Source organism: Centropristis striata, chromosome 24 (assembly GCF_030273125.1).
Source record: "Centropristis striata isolate RG_2023a ecotype Rhode Island chromosome 24, C.striata_1.0, whole genome shotgun sequence".
Taxonomy (NCBI): Eukaryota; Metazoa; Chordata; class Actinopteri; order Perciformes; family Serranidae; genus Centropristis; species Centropristis striata.
The window spans coordinates 4,414,691-4,428,454 of record NC_081540.1 but is presented as its reverse complement, the minus strand read 5'-3'; positions in this window follow the sequence as shown (position 1 = coordinate 4,428,454).

Here is a 13,764-nt window from a genome sequence, read left to right as displayed (position 1 = left end):
ATTTTTACTGTATCTTGGTGAGAGGGGGGGACACGGAGGGAAAGGGCTGGTGCCAGAGCAGGCTTGCATCCATGTCTTCCAGGAAGTCACTTCACTCTTCACTGCAAATCCTGGCATAACCCTTGTCAGTTCCCCGAAGTACGGTCAATCAGTCCAAACAGCCTTATGGCATCCCACAGTGGGTACTGGCAAGTTTTAGTGTCGGTATTCATGCAGGCCTTACAAGGTGTGTTCACAGCACACCAGCTGGACTCTTCCAGTTTACAAAGATGCTGTGGGAGGCCGAGAGGTAAAGCTACATGTGTGGATAAGAGCCACATCCTTCCAGAACTGCCGTCAGAAGCAAAGCTAAAAGGGGGGACTTTATCCTCGAACACTTGCTGGCAGTTTGTGCCCCACTTTGTGAACATCACTGCCTCTTTACAAGAGAACCAGAACAATCCCGTCACCTGGACTCAAATCAAAACACAGACGCCGTCACTGTGGTCTTTCCCAGTCCTCAGCAGCACATTTGTGGTTGTTTTAGGGATTACCTCCTTACCAAAGCACTTGTCGATGCTACTCTTTCTTGCCAGCACTATTCAGAGCCTAGAGCTGAGAGAAAACACAGTCGAGTGTCAGTACCTATAATCAATACACCAGCCTTCCAAAGTCCTTACACTTAGGAATCAGTGGCGGTACAAGTGAAAAAAGCTGTTTGGTTGTGGAATGCAGTTACAACCTTGTGTTTGTTGATCTGCCAGCAAACATTTACTGTTGCAACATCAATATCCTTTGACAAAATTTCTCTCTCTGCTGTTTGTTTGGATCAAGTATGGGGTCAGCCTGAATGCCCTCTGCATAGGAGAAAGCAGTTCATGTGGAGCTTTAAAAACAATTTTCAATACCAAAATGTGTGAGATTTGCCAAAACATATGAATTGTAAGATTAGGTCAGCACCAGCCACCACCACTGCCGGAGAACCGGTGCTTCTCCTCACAGTGCGTGTATGTGTGTGTGTGTAAGTGTGTGCATGGCTCTGGTTGCTATGGTTATGCCTTTCACTGAATCAGTCTGCAGGCGGATAAATAATGCACACTAATGCTGGCGTGGTGACAGCACTGCAGCAAGCTGTTGCTCACCTCAGCCCCGCTCTGTCAACACTCACAAATACAGACATAAATATGTTAATGTATGCATGCAGCAGCATGAATGCATGAATGCACTCTATAAACATGCTTATAATATAGTTAAAGTGTGCAACCCGAGCACACAAAATGTCTTTTTTATGCATCTCTGGAACTGAATGAACAAAAGCTGAACAGAGCTGTCATGTCTGTTCCGATAGAGTGAGATATCAAAGTTAGTTTTGACATAACCCTGTCTAATGAAGCAGGTGAGTAAACTTTGATGGACTGATGTCAATACATCCCCCACGGTGAGGTGCATTTAAAGGTCTCCATCAGCCTCTTCAGACACTGCAGGAAACACTGAATGTGTGATTTGACGGCGAATGTTGAAGCATCAATGCAGCGCAGTTATCTTTATGTATGTGGTCCAGGGTGAATATAGATACAGTCTGCTATTCCTTTGAGCTGTCATTCACAGAGAGGCCACTCACAACATGTGCATTTGCATATTTTTGCTTTGGTCCACATTATTTGTTTTGCACAAGTCAACTTTTTACAGTCCCAAGGGAGAAACCTCATATCTGAGAACGGCAGATTAGCACATTTCAAATTGGAGGGGCCAGACTGGGTCCACATGTGATGTTAGGGGTACAGATATTTCATTCAGAATTATACATGATATATATACCCTGGAGAGACCATTCTATCATGTGCGCTCAATATTTCTGTTTGTTCTACGAGATAGTCTAGCCTTTCTCCCGGTCCAAACTGCTCTATTTTTAGAACACTCTAAAAACCGCAAAAGGCTCATATGGATCATATGAGCGTTCTCTCTCATATGGGTTGTGTGTGGTATTGACTAACAAACTTTTTTGTCGTTAAGGTTGGAGATCTTGTTGACCAATACATGCTCATTAGACACATGGGAGGCAATATTTTATTCTTAGGGAGGCAAAGGCAGATGCAATGGAGATAGGTTCATGCCTTCATCCACCTAAAAATATTGTTCTTGTGTATCCCATAATGCTTACAGTTGTCCATGGTGTTTATCATGTGGTTTGGGGGCTAGATGGGGGTCCTGGCTTAATGTTTCAGGAGCCCCCTGCAAAAGTAGGAATTACTAACTTGCAAAGAAGTTGATGGAAACTATGTGCAGTGTTGACACTTCACATTCTGTCAGTTTTTTTCACTTTAACAATACTCGTCAAAGTCCATATTTCACATTCTATATTGATATGTATTGCACATTTTCTGTTTCTACATTTACATTTTAGTTTCTCACATTTTGGCATTTCGGTTAACACCTGGGACCGAGCTGTTGTGTGCTCCACCATGAAGAAAAGAAAATACATATGAATGCAGGTGACAGGAGAAGAATGAAGCACATTTGCTCAGCTTCAAAATTAATGTATACGTTTCCTTTAGCATCAAAGGAGCAATTTATTTTTCCATCTCCAGATGGAAACTGGTGGAGTGTGAATGACAAAGAAAGGGTACTGTATGTAGAATAATCTATGATTTTAAAAATGTATTACTCTCCAACGGGGTAGATGAGATGATTCTTTTTTTAGGCGTGATAACAAAGGGTTGATAGATGTGATGTGGAGAATAAAGTACAGAGGACAAACCAAAATGGGAGACACAAAGGAGAGACAGGAAGATGGAGAGTTCTTTATGTTCTTTGCTGAATGCTTGGCGGAGTCATTGTTCATAAATCTGTCTTGATATATGGAGAAAAAAACATTGTATTCCTACTGAGAAAAGATAAGCAGTGCTATTTTTACTGTGTATTTGTTCATGTCAGAGTCTAGGCTCACATGTTATAGCTGACACTGGCTGGAAATCAAAGCTTCCCGACCAAAAGGAAATGGATAAATGAATAAATAATGCCGTCTGATTATTCAATGTCGAACAATCTTACAGTAAAGGAATGTAAATCCTCTTTCTCTCCAAACTTAAAACTCGTAATAAATCACCTTTTGTGGTCTGCACCAACAAGAAATGAATGCAAAGCATCCCGTAATCTCCTGGCTGTAATGGAAGCGGCTGCAGAGAGGCCCAGCACGGATATTTTATAAGAACTTGTGTTATGAACTTCTATAACCTTCAAATCAAATACACAAAAAATAGCCGCAAGAAGGCAATAACAGCAGGGAGAGCGCAGACAGGTTGGTTCCAAAACAGAATAGAAAAGTGCAATAAGCCACAATTATCACAGTCCTCTGTTGCCAGTCAAAGTAAATCAGATTTATCTCGCCTGCTTGCAAACATTGTTTCAGAATGAGCAGAGCTGAGGAGAGGATATTGGAGAAAGTCTCAGGATGCAGCCTGTGAAATGACCACCAACACTTGAGAGGGAAACTTTTCGTAAAGCATACGCCTGGTCATATTCTATATTATTGTCATTATTCTGTATTATTGTCATTGTAAAAATAAATCCCTTAAAAACTAGAATCACTGCCTCACAGGTGCATTCCTCCACCAACCAGTGAGCTCATATAAACTATACTGGAGCCTTAAAGAATGATGGCAAAGTGTATTTTTTGATTAAATCACTAAATTACCAATAATTTCCAGTGAAAAAGGTTCATATGATTTCTTATGCAATCAATTAGCCCTTAAAGTACTTTGTCAGGTTCAGGCACCAGAACTCCTTGATTAATATTTTTTTATCTAACATGGTTTTCACATCTAAAATGTCACAAAAAAGGTCAGAACAGGAGATTTCCAACTGTTCCATAAAGCTCCATGATGTTGCTGCAGGTTCTCCTTCCAACCAAGCAGAATCACAACAAGCACAAGTAATTTAATCAACTGATCTTTCCAATCAGGTGTGCTCTTGATTGGTTGGAACAAAGAATTGTAGCCACATGGCCCTTTATGGGATAGTTGGGACATGCCTGATCTATACAATCACCACAGGTTCAAGGTGGGCACCGAGATGAGTGTCCTCAATTCACATTCCTCCTCTTCTGTCCCTGAGTTGTGGCTTTGAAAAATTGCCAGTAAAGTGTTTTTTGCAGGACATTATGTTATCACAGTGAGGCCTCTTTGGATATAACATGGATAAAGTGTCTGCTAAATAACTAAATGTAAATGTAAAATGCTGTCAGTTCATCATTTTATCATATTTGTGTAAAATTTTTATATTGATATCATATTAATTCTGATTTATGGTCAAAAACAAGTGTTGTGATTGCACATTGACCTCTGATTTGTTTATCCTTCAGTCCAAGTGGACGTTTGTGCCAAATTTGAAGAGATTCACTCAAGATTTCCCTGAGTTATCGGCACAAAAACAAGCCCATCAAATGAATTGATCCTTCTGACAGACTTTATCTGAAGCCTGATATCTCTTATTGCTCTGTGACATAGAGCTCAAATATATTCTAAAAAGTACACTATCTCACTGGTCCTTCAATAAGATGAATATGTGCAAGTAGTTTATTTTCTATCTCTGACACACACCACCCTGCTGCCGGAAATACTTTGAGCACCAAACCCAGCCTCCCTGGCATGATGGCACATCTGATTAACTCATCTTCAGCAATAAAAACACAATAAATCAGAAGGACAGTGGAAGAGCACACACTTCTGTCAGGGCCAAGCCCTAAACACAGTTAAAAATAATTTGTGTATCCGTCACATGAGTCGGATCCGTTCCAGAATCTAATGGGCCCTTCCTTGGCTACATTCTCACACCAAGTTTTATGGAAAGAAGCCAATAGTTTTACCGTAATACTGCTGACAAACAGACAAACAAACTAAAGGTGAAGGGAATAAATAAAAAGCCCTGAATGACCCGTGATAAATATTACAAAAGGAGACACTTGCAGTAGTTGGACACACTGAGAGCCTGTTGTTTGGTTTCTACTCCATTTGATTGCAATCACGTCAAAGGCTGAGGGTCTCTTACCCACACTCCCACTTATTTCACACTCCCACTCTTTTTGGTATCACAGTGATAATAGCGTGGTGTAAAAAAAAAACATAAACAGAGTGAAGAGGGTGAATGAAAGTGCAATAGATTAACAAGTTTCAATGTTCTGCCATAAAGAACAGTTCAAAAGATTTGGATGTGATGATGCGACCAAGAAAAAGACACATTTTGACACTGAAAATGACAATGCTATTAAGCAAAAGACACAATTTGACACTTCAAATGACAATGCTGCCAAGAAATAGGCACATTTTGACACTTCAAATGACTGTAGCCCCGAGCTCCAAGAGACAAATTAACCAGTTTACTCTTAGAAAGACTCGCCATCTATTTCTATCTCATCAAATCAACCTCCTAGCCTGTTACATCTCATGCTATAAACACCAAGTTCCCATTTCATTGTCATCCGCCACAATTAAATCGAGGATCTGAAAGCCTGAAAGATCCATAATGGCGTGCTTTTTCATTAATATTCATGACTGCTAATTTTAGGTGAATTGCCGTATTGATTTCCCTATTGGTTCCGCTGGCTGGTCACTGAGTCACACGCTGAACAAATGATTCACTGCCACCATATTTATTTAATAATCTGAATTTAATTTCGAATGATGTGCCAGTCAAGGTGTGACTGGCTCACTGTGATTAATGGGATGGGAGAGGAGCTGGTCATGAATAGTATGGAATCTATGTTTGGTAATTAATACGGATATTTCAGGAAATGGCACCTGCCATCCTCGGCCTTAAATAAGTCCAATTTTAGTCTTTTTAATCAGTCCCTTAGGAGAAGGACACAAATAGAAGGGGGGGAAATCAGCTAAAGCCACTTCAGGCTTTGACAAACAAGAATCCACAGAAGCTCTAAATTTGGGAGCAGTTGAGTGTACACTCTGAGTGGATAATTATCTTCATCTGGGCCTTATTTTCCTTGTTTTCATCACCACAGTGATTGTTAGTGCTCACGATTTCATCACTCCACCGCTGAGCCTCCGTATATAACTGTAGCTCTGCTCTCACATGCTCATTTGAAGGCTAAAGTAATTTCAAAACAGTTAAACAGTAATTAAACTACTAATGAAAAAACACTCACACTGCAGATACACATCTTAAACAGCTGGGAGGAGAAAAAAAGCCCAAATAGTTGCTCGATTTTTCAGCATTTTTCACACACTTCATTGTGGAGAACTTGACTGCTGGCAGCTCCGTATTGTGTTCTTGTCATATCAGAAAAATGGATCGATGGGATGCTTTGCTTTATCTTGAAAGCAGTGTTCACTGCTGACTGATTTCTATTCATGAATTTGAAATGGACCACGGGGAAATTACAGCAGATATTCTAATGTTTGTAAATGTAGCTTCTCTATGTTAATGTGGATTTAACTGACTCCCGCTATCAGTGTTGTGTTCCACGCTTTGCAATGCATGAAAATATGCACACCTTCTAAAAAATATGCTAAATACTCAACCTAATCAATTGCAAGGATGTTTACATTTTTGAGCCGTTTATATGGTTGCAAAAGTCCCGGAAATATGCAAGTAGAAACTTTTCACGGGCATCAAAGGGGATATATGTGGAATTTATGGGAAATAATATAAAGAAAATGGAAATAACATATAAATATAATGAATACCTGCTAAGGCTATTGGTCACATCATATGCTGATAGAAATAAACCCACTATATTATAAGCAAACATAATTCATACATTTGTCAGATAAATCCATTAAAATGTCAAAAACATACAGAGCAAAATGTCCCATGTGGTGAGAAGTTAACTAATTATTAACTACCAATTATCTGTACATGTAACAGACGAGTGAGCTGCTGAATGCATTGAATGGTTACACTTGCTTTAAACATGCACATTTTAACAAAAACATGTTAAGTGCACTATTAAAAAGATGCATTTTTATGTGTCCTAAGGTCCTAAGTGTCCTAAGATTCCAAAATTCCCATGGTTTAAATTACCTTGAACATTTCCCGTGAGGGTCAGTGTTTAGCTGTCTTTGATTCTTTGTACATGCCTCATACCTCTGAATCACATTGTGAGAAAGCATGCAGTGTTGAATCACTGTTACCCTGACGACACACCGCTGTTGTATGCGCCTGTTTTGCCTAAATGATATCAAGCATTGGATGGACTCAATAGGAATACGATCCAGAGATATTGCTGAAAATGCAGCCTAACTCTCTGGTTCTGTAACACCCTACGCTACGATTCTTAGCCTTTTATTTGACTCCAATTTTAAATCTGATACATCTTTATATAAATGTGGTTGTTAATTCATCTTTAATCATCTTTGAGCTTTAAGGAAGGTCAAGCACATGCTTTCTTTAAGAGATTTTGACACAATAATCCATGCTTTTATGTCTTCTCTTTGGCTGGATTATTGCAATGCACTATACTGAATAAAATCTAAAATATTGTGTGATATAACTGTGATTTACCAGTGAAATCAAGACTTGACTACAGATTGTTACCTTTAGTTTTTAAAGCTTGGCTAAAAACTGGTTTTATATAGAGCAATAAGTCTGTCTTTGTGTCATTGTCTGGGTTTTTTTTTAAACTGTGCTATAAAAATTAAATGGCGTGTGCAGGACTTTGTCCTCTCTTTGCAACCAGCAGAATAGCATTTCCTGGAAATAGCCCAGTCTAAAAGGGGGACACAACTTGTTCTGCTCAGGACCAGAATAAGTGAAGTGTGCATTGTGAAGTTGTTTGGACGAGCGGTTCTTGAGGAAGCTACGAGCAGCATTACCTCAGGCTGGTTGTGAACGGTCGCTGCACTAGTTGCATTAATTCCCTGCACTAATCCCAGGCTTTGTGTGTCGATACAGTGCTCGGTTCTTATCTAAACATTCTTGTCAAATGGCATTTGTCTATGCGGCGATGTGTTGACAATCATGTTGTTTGTACAGTAGATGATTGATAGCGAGGGTACGAGCGTTACTGATAGCTTTTCACAAATCAGATAACAACACAACAAGAGCCAGCGGATGTGACAGAGTTAGAGGAAAAGAACTGCAGGGCGAGAAGAAAAAGTAGAACTTAGAGGCCATTGTTGAAGAAAAACGGTTTCCCTAGCTCTTTATGCATCATGTCGGTGCTCGGGCTGAGGATTTGTCTTGCTGCTCTGCCATTACAGCACTGAGTACATCTCTGACTGGAACACAGAGCCACGCCGGCAGCATTTCTAACAGATGTCCCGTTGCCTAAATGTGAGGTAACTTCACTGGAGGCTTTTGTACCCAAAAAGCAAAACTGACAAGATGCACTACAGTGCTCTTGAACCACTATGGTGTGTATCCCAGGTGAACTGTTGTGCTATGCAAATAGGCCACACAATACAGCTCAAAGTAATATAGCATGCAGCTTAAAATATAACAGTGAAACATCTTTTCTTGCCTTAGTAGATGCGCTGCGATGTCTCCTGAGCCTTCCAAAACACATTTCTCCTCAGCTGTGTGAAGCTCCGTCTAAATGCAACAGAAAATATAAATATATGTAATGGTATTCTTTTAAAATAGCAGCATAAAAACAGCTTAGAATGAGTGATCACAGAGCAGGAAATGAAAACATGACCCATTGCATTGCAGGATTTATTTTCAAGACCCGCAAATTACACACATCAAAAATATTTTTATGCATAATTTTTCATAGATCTGTCAGTTTTAGTGGGTTACAAGAGGCAAAACTGTCAGTCCTCATATTAAACAGCAATCAACAACCACAGCACTCATTTGACACTCTCCTACTACTCACATCGTCAGGCTGTGGTAGTAAGTTTTCTTATCTTTTGAACTCTTCGGTCTGGAAATCTTTATGAATTATGCTGACACTCTTAAAACTCAAAGTTCTCTGCTGAATTTAGGAGCGATACATCCGCTACTTCAAGACTTTCACAGAATCCGGCCTCTTGAGATTTATTCTTTAACTTGTGATGCTTTATGCATTTGGACAGCGTGCATCGTTATTCTGTAAGACATGCATCCGTTTGATAATTCCTTTTGAGTCGAGGCTCCTGTTTTGACGTGAGGACCACAGAGACGAGCAGAGCAGGCCTGGTGAGGTCTCCCCAAGGCTAGAATTCAGCAGATCTCAGCTCAAAATGCCTCTCCAGAATGCCAAAAAAATACTGGCGAGAACAAGTCCTTGAGAAGTGTAAAATGACCTCAAAAGCATCGCAGATTCATCCTGAAAACTTCAGAAATGCTTAGCTTGTAGGCCTCGTGGTAAAAGTGCTCAGCTTAAGGCTGCGACCGAGGACATTCTCAAGCTTTTTTTGCAAATTGCTGCTTACTTAACAAATTTACAAATGTTCCCAATGGAGAGCAGGGGAATAGTTAGAGTTTTAAAAAAGCAGCCAACCCAGACTCATGCAGTCAATAAATTGCAAATGCGAAGGTCACAGGCACATAATCATATTACACTGAGCTCTATCATTCAGCAGCCGCATGAGCACGCACGCATGTGTGTGTGTTATTATTCAGCAGAGCTGCTGCGGACTGCTAATGAGAAGCTGTCGAGAGAAGAAGACCCCGCATTGTTCTCTGAGGAATCAATAGGATACCTATCAAAAGGTGCGCTATCTGTAATATGAGACAGATTAGTTCAAATGAGATAACAGGAATTAAAATGGATGAAATGGAACAAAGAGACAGGAAAGGCAGGAAACAGATTGAGCAAAGTCTGATAAAGCCGAGCAAACATCTGCCGGCGCTTAATCAAGGTGATCTCTCGCCCCACACAGTATCTGCTCTGTTTTTCTTGCTTTTATTTGCAGAGGTAAGTGCTTTGCTGAGCATTAACACTTTTTCTTCCATTACAAATAAAAAGGGTGTCTCTCCAGGGTCATGAGAAAAAAAAAGTATATTGTATAGAGTGGATCCTTCCAGCTTTGTGAATAGCTCCCGGGGATTAAAGATGTTTTACAGTTTTGATAATAAAGCTTATAACAACACAAACTGTTAGCAGTTGGGAATTGCATTGTTGAAAAACATCAAATTATAATTTATTTTTAAGCTTAGCTAACATAGGCTACTTTGCTTAGCCTGCTGCCCCCGCGACCCTGCCCCAAATGAGCAGATGAAAATGGATGGATGGAAGATAACATAGAATAACATTATATTGTTATTAATGGGTAATTATGGGTTATCACACTATATGCAATATATCATAAAAATGGTACAAATTCTAGCAGCAAAAGTTGCAAAGCACTGTAAGTTACTTCACAGATAACTTGCTTAAAAATAGGGACAACATACAGTTAATGTGTATTTAAAAATATACATATCTGTAGAAAAGTTAAAGGTATTTTTTTTTTACTTTCACTTTACATGTTTACTACTTTACAACTTTTGCAGCCAGACTTTCTATTACTTTTTTTCCCAATTAAGTAAGAAACCAGAAAGTTGCATTGTATTACATTCAGTGATACGTGAATTCTTTTAGCATTTTAACATTTAATTATACTGTTATAATTACTGTTTTTATTGCATTTGCACGAAATGTAATAAAAAACCCAGTGAAGTAATACAGGTAATTTCTGGAAAATAAGTATAAATTATGTTTTTTCCAACTAATCTACAGTCCACCGAGCAAAGTCATTTATTTGAGCAATGTAATAAAGAACAATAACATATTCACAATAATGAAAACCGATTAATTGCACTAATAACATGCATGAAAGCTAATTTACACATACATGTGTGCATGAAATGTCTACTCAACAAAACAAAGGGCATGAATCCAAGGGTAGAGTTAATAATCCATGCACATAGATTTACACATTAAGCTTTTTTCCATATGGTTGAATAATGTACAGCATCTTTCTGCTGGACAATGAGCACCTACAATGGACCAATTAGTGTCTATAGGTGCGTGCTCAGGGGTTCCTGCTCTGTGGTTAAGGGTGGCTTTAATTCCACATTTTCTACTTGATTGTCCTCAGTTGTTTCTTCCACTCACAAGCAAGCATTTCAGAGCTCAAGGCTACTGCAGCCATCTGCACATTACTTATAAAAATAATAAGAAAAAAAATAGGTTGTATCCATGGCCTCGTGTCTGAGGAAAATGAAAATCTATATATAGGTGTGGACTGAAATGTCTAGATGCACAGCTGACACCGCAGGCCAGACGTCAAAAGGTCAGAGACATCACCGAGGGCCTGGCAGCCCAAAATGGCTCAGTGTGGGCGCACTGACAAAGGGGTCACTCACTCGGATAACCGGACCACTTACAGAGATGCTCTGTGGAGGGAAGCATCGGGAGGTGGGAGAATTCCTCCTCACCTCAAGGGCACAGGAGGAGGAAAATCAAACTGTGAAATCGCCTCTTTTCCCTTTACATCCTGCACAGGGCACGCGCACGCCATGCTGAGACACAACCGTAGGTTATTGTACTTAGCAGAGTGGGCTAGCATGATTCTTGAGTGGCATTCAAGATCAGCTGAACTCGAGTGGAACTGAGTGATGTGTGGGCTCCCGATTTGGCTAGAGGCGGTGAACAGCTTGCTGTGTTTTGAATCATATGAGTGAATTAAAAAGACATTGGTGGGTTTGCTGAATTATTAGGCTGTTTAGTTAGCTAGCACAACCAAAAACCATCTGTTTGTGCAGGTTAACTGAGCTACAGCTCCAAAGGAGTCATATATATGAATAGACAAGACAAGTTAGTCCATCATAGCAAACTAAATGAGGGGAAATCCATCTTAAGTAGGATTTTATCCAATATTACTGCTGAAATGTACTCTTCTCCAGGTATTTTCTGTCCTGGTTGTCCCACGGCGCGTTCAGCCATTATGGCTCCATAATGTGCTGCTGGGCATAGTGTGATGCAACTGATTCACTCATTCATGAAACAGCGTTTTCAGAGTAATCTTGTGTAGTCACATCTCTGTCTCAGGCTCACGCAGCTGCGGAGGAATTTGACAGAAAATGTAGAATGAAGGAGAGCCCGAGGCGGCGATTTGATTGGTTTCCAGCTTGAAAACATGTCCCGGAAACGCCGCCTCTGCTTTGTTTTGAATTGTTATTTAAGCTATGTTAATGATAAATTAGATGAAGAATGTAATGATGTGTTTACCCGCAGGCAGCCGGGAAAGTATTAAACCTGTTCAACAGCCTGTGGTCTACTACATGCAAGTCTTTGCCCCCTTTTTCAGGTTGATGATTTTGTGATTTTAAAGTAAATTTAGCCTCATATGAGACAAGCTCACAAGCAGCAAGAAATTGGTTGAAAAATAGGATAACACACAGGTTAAATTCTGCCCTGCAGCTTCACAGGAGGTGAAGGTTCCTAAATATATCATATAAACACATATATATATATATATATATATATATACACAACTACTGTGCAAGTCTAATGCTACTTAAAGTTTGTTTTTGTGAACAAATCTGCAAATGAAATCATGAATGTCGATACCAACCATCAATGCAATCAATCCAAGTCTTTTTATTATATATTTTTATATATTTTTTTCTAGACCAAAGTGGTGGACCTCCAAAAACAAATCTGCAAAAACAGATTTGCTGTATAAAAAGAGATTTGATGGTAGGTAGGGGAAATTGAAAGTGGGGGAGTAATACAGTGTGAAGAGTAATAGAGGGAGCATCAGCTGTACGAGGTGAGGGGATGGAGAAACAATATCCTGCATTGTGTTATTGTTGTATTTTTTTATGGAAATCATATTCATACCCAACAGTGCAGCATTAAAATACAACACAGACGGTGCTGTGTAAACGTACACAAAAACACAATGCATCAAATTCAGAATTCATAGTGCGTGTTAACAAAAATCAAATCAGTTTGAGGATTTGACTGCACAGTTTTTAATTGAATTTATGTTAAAAAGGATTCGCAAAATATTGGACATTTTAATGTTTAATTGCAAGGGGATTTGCACAGAATTCTTTACTCTGGGGAAAGTCAGCGAGCAAACTAAATTGACAAAGATCGACTTTATTGCAGCCAAGCTTTGGTTACCAGCTGTTGTAATAAACTGTGCTGCATTGTCACTGGAGGTGACAGGTAAGAACTATGTGGAATGAGAATGAGAGCAGACTGCAGAGTTTTATGGTCACTTTTCCCCAGACCGACTGTGACTGTGTTTGTATGCAGCCTGTCGGTTTGCTGAAGTGTTTTGTGCATTTACATTCATTTTTGCAGTCCGTGTGGGCGTACCTTTCCATGTTTACATGCTTTGTATATTTTATGGGTCTTTGTTTCAGCGCGCTCGTGTACATTTTGGCGTCTATACTCGCAGCGCTGTGCAGGACGGCCAAGAATTTGCTGGAGGCAGCAGCATATTTTTTCTCAGCTACAGCACCTTAGGGATATCATGTTCTCCAGCACAACCACTGCGGCACATACTTTATTAACTCCTAAAATTCAAGAGTTTTCATTTTTACTCATATTTTTTGACATCTGAAGTTTTTTTTTCCCTTTTTGTTTTTGTTACATGGCTTTCAATTGAAATTGTAAGATTGGAGTGTGATGAGTCCAACAAAAACATGTTCTTGGTCATGTTGGCACCTTTAAATGCAATTGCTAATTATGTATAATTACATATGTAGTCATAGGGTCTACCAGACTTCCCTTTTTTGCTACAAACAAAACAGAACAACACAATTATACAAGCCAATATGAAGCATTTACTTGCTTGATGTCTATTTGGTATGCTTTTTTGGTAAAATACACATGCATTATACATTTCC